This window comes from Solanum verrucosum, unplaced genomic scaffold (genome assembly GCF_900185275.1).
Source record: "Solanum verrucosum unplaced genomic scaffold, falcon-dt-bn FXZP01000147.1, whole genome shotgun sequence".
In the NCBI taxonomy this organism is placed as follows: domain Eukaryota; kingdom Viridiplantae; phylum Streptophyta; class Magnoliopsida; order Solanales; family Solanaceae; genus Solanum; species Solanum verrucosum.
This window is the reverse complement of record NW_026020343.1, coordinates 2188317-2194316: the sequence shown is the minus strand read 5'-3', so window position 1 is coordinate 2194316 and position 6000 is coordinate 2188317.

The window sequence follows — 6000 nt, the reverse complement described above, 5'->3', positions numbered from 1 at the left end:
TTGTCATCAAGAGGATCAACTAGTGTCGGTACTCATGCTTAACAAATATATTATTTCTAAATTTAAAGCTAAGTGTCAACACTAGATGGACACAAATCGATCTTGCAAGAAAATCAATTTTGTCATCAATAAGATCAACTAGTGTTGGTACTCATGCTTAACAAATATATTATTTCTAAATTTAAATTAACTGTCAACACTAGATGGACACAAATCGATCTTGCAAGAAAATCAATTTTGTCATTAATAGGATCAACTAGTGTTGGTACTCATGCTTAACAAATATATTATTTCTAAATTTAAAGCTAAGTGTCAACACTAGATGGACACAAATCGATCTTGCAAGAAAATCAATTTTGTCATCAATAGGATCAACTAGTGTTGGTACTTATGCTTAACAAACAATCGATGGACACAAAAATATTATCATAAAATTAAAGCTAAAATATCAATACTAGATGGACACAAACACATTATTGAAAACAATTGTACTTGAACTTTAGAAATTTAGAAGCACCAACCTTATCTCCTACTTTGATGAAAGAAGCAATATAGTCTTGTATCAACTTTTTTAGATGTTGAGCTTCCTCAGTTGCCTAGCACGAAAAGTTCTAAAATTAATTAAATTTCAAGTTCAAGTTCTAATTCTAAGTTCAAGTTCTAATTTCAAGTTCAAATTCTAATTTCAAATTCAAGTTCAAATTCTAATTTCAAATTCAAGTTCAAATTCTAATTTCAAGTTCAAGTTCTAAGTTCAAGTTCTAATTTCAAGTTCTAAGTTCAATTTCTAATTTCAAGTTCTAAGTTCAAGTTTAATTTATAATTTCAAGTTCAAGTTCTAATTCTAAGTTCAAGTTCTAATTTCAAGTTCTAATTCTAATTTCAAGTTCAAGTTCAAATTCTAAGTTCAAGTTCAAATTCTAATTTCAAGTTCAAGTTCTAAGTTCAAGTTCTAATTCAAGTTCTAAGTTCAAGTCAAAATCTAAGTTCAAGTTCTAAGTTCAAGTTCTAATTTCAAGTTCTAAGTTTAAGTTCAATTTATAATTTCAAGTTCAAGTTCTAATTCTAAGTTCAAGTTCAAATTCTAATTTCAAGTTCAAGTTCTAATTCTAATTTCAAGTTCAAGTTCAATTTCTAAGTTCAAGTCAAAATCTAAGTTCAAGTTCTAAGTTCAAGTTCTAATTTCAAGTTCTAAGTTCAAGTTCAAATTCTAATTTCAAGTTCAAGTTCAAGTTCTAGTTCAAGTTCAAGTTCTAAGTTTAACTTCAAATTCTAAGTTCAAGTTCAAGTTCTAATTTCAACATCAAGTTCAAGTTCTAATTTCAACATCAAGTTCTAAGTTTAACTGCAAATTCTAAGTTCAAGTTCAAGTTCTAATTCAATACACTAATTAACAAATTCAATACTCAAATTTCAAGTTCTAAGTTCAAGTTCAAATTCTAAGTTCAACTTCAATAACTAAGTTTAAGTTCTAATTTCAAGTTCAACTTCAAATTCTAAGTTCAAGTTCTAAGTTTAAGTTCAAATTCTAAGTTCTAAGTTCTAGTTCAAGTTCAAGTTCTAAGTTTAACTTCAAATTCTAAGTTCAAGTTCAAGTTCTAATTTCAACATCAAGTTCAAGTTCTAATTTCAACATCAAGTTCTAAGTTTAACTTCAAATTCTAAGTTCAAGTTCTAATTTCAAGTTCAAGTCAAAATCTAAGTTCAAGTTCAAATTCTAATTTCAAGTTCAAGTTCAATATATATAATTTAGTGACAGGATGAAATCAAGGTTTACTAATAAGAGAGAATGTTGACTAAATTCAGCAAATTGATTTAGAGATTATTGAGAATTGGAAGAAACGAACATCAATCCGATTTACCAATTTACCTACGAAATTGCTATCAAATCAACAAATACTACTAATTAAGGGCAATTGTCAATTAAGGAGAGGGCTAAATCAATTGTTAATATACACATGCCACATTAACTTATGGTCAATCAAGACTTAAACAAGTTGATTTCAACACATAAATTCACGCACTAGTTCTACCACAAAGTTAACACATTAGTTCAAACACAAAAATGAATGAAATTGGAATGACACTAAAGCATTCTAAGGAATTGCAATACCTTATTTATACAAGAATTCTAGGTAAGGAAGAACACCAATGAACAAAACAACCCACCTGTATAAAGATTTAAGGCTTAAAATAAATATCCATACATGGGGCAGATCTGTAAAGATCCATCCCTATCAAAAAATTTCATTTTCGATGTCACAACATTGCTTGTTTGCTGGAGTTTGCTGATCGGGGGTGGCCTGGTCACTGCTTGTTCGCCGCCGGCTGCTGCTGTTGTTGTGACGGAGCTCGCTGTCTCGCCGGCGTCGATGGAGAAGAGAGATGGAGGAGGCGGCTGATTTTGGGAGAGGAGAGATGGATGAGGCGGCTGATTTTGGGAGAGGAGAGGAAGAGAGGGCGCCAAGGTTGCTGCTGGTCGCAGTTGCTGCTAGTCGCCGAAGCGAGGAAGAGAGGAGAGAGAGGGAACAGCGGCGGCGGGGCGGCTGGAGAAGGAGAGAGGAGATCATTAATTTAGGGTATTAGTTTTGATATATTAGAAGGAAGGAGATGGAATTTAATCTGGACCATTGAATAATATAAGATGTAGGGCTGAGATTTGATCTAGGATTTAATTTAGAGATGGACGGATGGGATTAAATCACTTGGAATCTGAAATTGAAATAAGAATGGGCCTAAATTGAAATAATCACTTGCGACTAAATTGAAATTAGAGGCTAAAATCGAAAGAGAATTGCATAGAAAGAGGGTTAGAATTGAAATAAATTGGAATAGAATGGACTATAATTTAAATAATTTAGAGGAAGAATAAGGAAATGCTATCCGATTAATAAATACTACATATTAAAATATTTTCACACATTATTAAAAACATCTAATATTTTAAAATATAAGTAAAGTAATTATTTTGAGTTTAACTATCGATAAATATAATAATTTAAAAATAATAATATTTTTATAAATCATGCATACTAAAATATATAATTTTTTAGACAACCTTAATTTTTATGATTTGTTTTTATTTATGTTTTTCAATTGCAATTTCTTATTTTAAAAAAATAGACGTGTGCCTGTTAATTAAAATAGATGCAGAATTTCAAATATTAACCATTTTTTATATGTCTCTATAATATATTAAGTTGTTAATTATTGTATTTTATAGTACATTTTGAACCTAATTTTTTAATAATATATGTTATTTGCCATGTCCCAATTTATGTGGCATTAATTGATAGATTTGTTGGAGTCGAGAGATTTATTTTGTTAATTATTGTAATTTATAATTTGTTTTTCGTCAATTTCGTCGACTATTTATTTTATTAATTATTGTAATTTATTGTTTCTTTTTCGTCAATTTCAAACAATATATGTTTATCATATAATCAATTTTATGTGGTACCAATAGAATTTAGAGGGTCAATTAAATTTTGTATATAAGTTTTAAATAATTAAGCTGTTAATTATTGTAATGTATAGTATTACTTATATTATTTTTAATTATATTTAAATATTATATGTTATGTTTTTTATCCTAATTTATATGGCATTGATAGAATTGAAAGTGTCAAATAATTGTTAATTATTGTAATAGATAATATGGAGTATTTAAGTCATTTATAGTATAGTAATTAATATATAATATGTAGTATTTAAGTGTTATATTATGGAATTTGAGAAGTTATTGAAATTTTTATATGATTTTAAAAATATTTTAAATTGTTAGCTATTGTGATTTGTAGTACTTTTTTTTTTTACATAATTTTGAAAATAATATTTATTACTCTGTTTGTTCTAATTTATGTGGCACAGACAGAATTTCAAATATTAGCCCTTTTTTATATGTCTCTTTAATATATTAAGTTGTTAATTATTGTTTTTTATAGTACATTTTGAACCTAATTTTTTAATAATATATGTTATTTGCCATGTCCCAATTTATGTGGCATTAATTGATAGATTTGTTGGAGTCGAGAGATTTATTTTGTTAATTATTGTAATTTATAGTTTCTTTTTCGTCAATTTCAAACAATATATGTTGTTAATTGATAGATTTTTTGGAGTGGACTATTTTTTTATTAATTATTGTAATTTATTGTTTCTTTTTCGTCAATTTCAAACAATATATGTTTATTATATAATCCATTTTATGTGGTACCAATAGAATTTAGAGGGTCAATTAAATTTTTTATATAAGTTTTAAATAATTAAGCTGTTAATTATTGTAATGTATAGTATTACTTATATTATTTTTAAATATATTTAAATATTATATGTTATGTTTTTTATCCTAATTTATATGGCATTGATAGAATTTAAAGTGTCAAATAATTGTTAATTATTGTAATAGATAATATGGAGTATTTAAGTCATTTATAGTATAGTAATTAATATATAATATGTAGTATTTAAGTGGAAGGTGGTGGGGTCCACTTATATAGTTTGATAAATATATTGGATATTAGTAGTGATTTATAGTATAGTAATTAATAATATATAATATGTAGTATTTAAGTGGAAGGTGGTGGGGCCCACTTATATATTTTATAAATATATTGGACATTAGTAGTGATCTTATTGGCAAAATGGTAGTCATTCCTAGAGTCTTCTATAATATAGTAATATATATAATTTAACTACACATCAACAAAAGTTTAATTTAATAAATTTAATTTATCGATCAAGTTAATTTTATAAATTTAAATTATATACCTTCTAATTATATAAATTTAATTTTATTGATCAACAAAAGTTTATCAATATCAAATTTAATATATAAATCTCCTTGAATTGATCATCGGTATTTCTTTAATTGATAATGTATTTCATATCTGAACCACTAGTATATAAGACTTGATTTGTTAAACTACTCGAGGAATATATATATAATTAATCAACGTATTTCATACTCCGATGAAGTATCCTTTACATGTCATCATAATTAGGAGGTGATCACTATACTTGACATCCATTCAAGATCGAACGTATATAATAATACTATCTCGCATTTCATACTGGAATGGATTATATGTTAGCTCTTCACCTCTACTACATCATGACATGAGATATTAAGTTTATGATTAGACGACGGACTGATAAGATTTGTACATTACTCTATAAATATAAGTATAATTATCTCCTAATTCATATCAACGTAGTTTCATACTCTAAATATGGATTATAGATATTTTTTTATTTATTTCACGAATTCTAACATTTTATTTGTAAAAGGATACAAAATTGTTACACTTTTTGAACAATTAATCGTAGGTGTAAAATGAAATTTTAATATTATGCACAATAGCAAAATTATGATTAATAGGAATATTTTAAACATACCGACCTCCGGATGTCGCTTTAATTAAAAGTAATTAGATATAATAAAAAATACCGATCTCATGAGGTCGGTATCACATTAAATTTTAAGATAAATAAAAAGTAATCATGTTAATTAAATAATATTGACATCGGGAGGTCGGTATTTTATATTAAATTATTTTTTAACTTATATAAAACCGTCATTCGGAGGACGATTTATTTAAAGTTAATTGAAAATATTAATTTATTACATACTATTTAATTTTACCGACATCTGAAAGTCGGTATTATAATTTTTTTTGTTTTTAATTTTACACAAAACCATTTTCCGGAAGACGATTTAAATAAAATTAAATCAAAATATTTCTCAATTTTGTTTTTTATATGGAGAAATAGGGAAAATTGCGTCTGCTAGTGCAGATATTTTTAAAAAAGCGACGGACAACGTCTCTATGTTCGTCGCTTTTTAAAAAAAATGTTTGACCAACATTTTGACCAAAAAGCAACAGACTAAGAGACATTGTCCGTCGCTTTCTTAAAATATTTGACCAGATATTTTGACCAAGAAGTGACGGACATAAAGATGTTGTTCGTCGCTAATTTAAAAAATAATTAAACAATTAA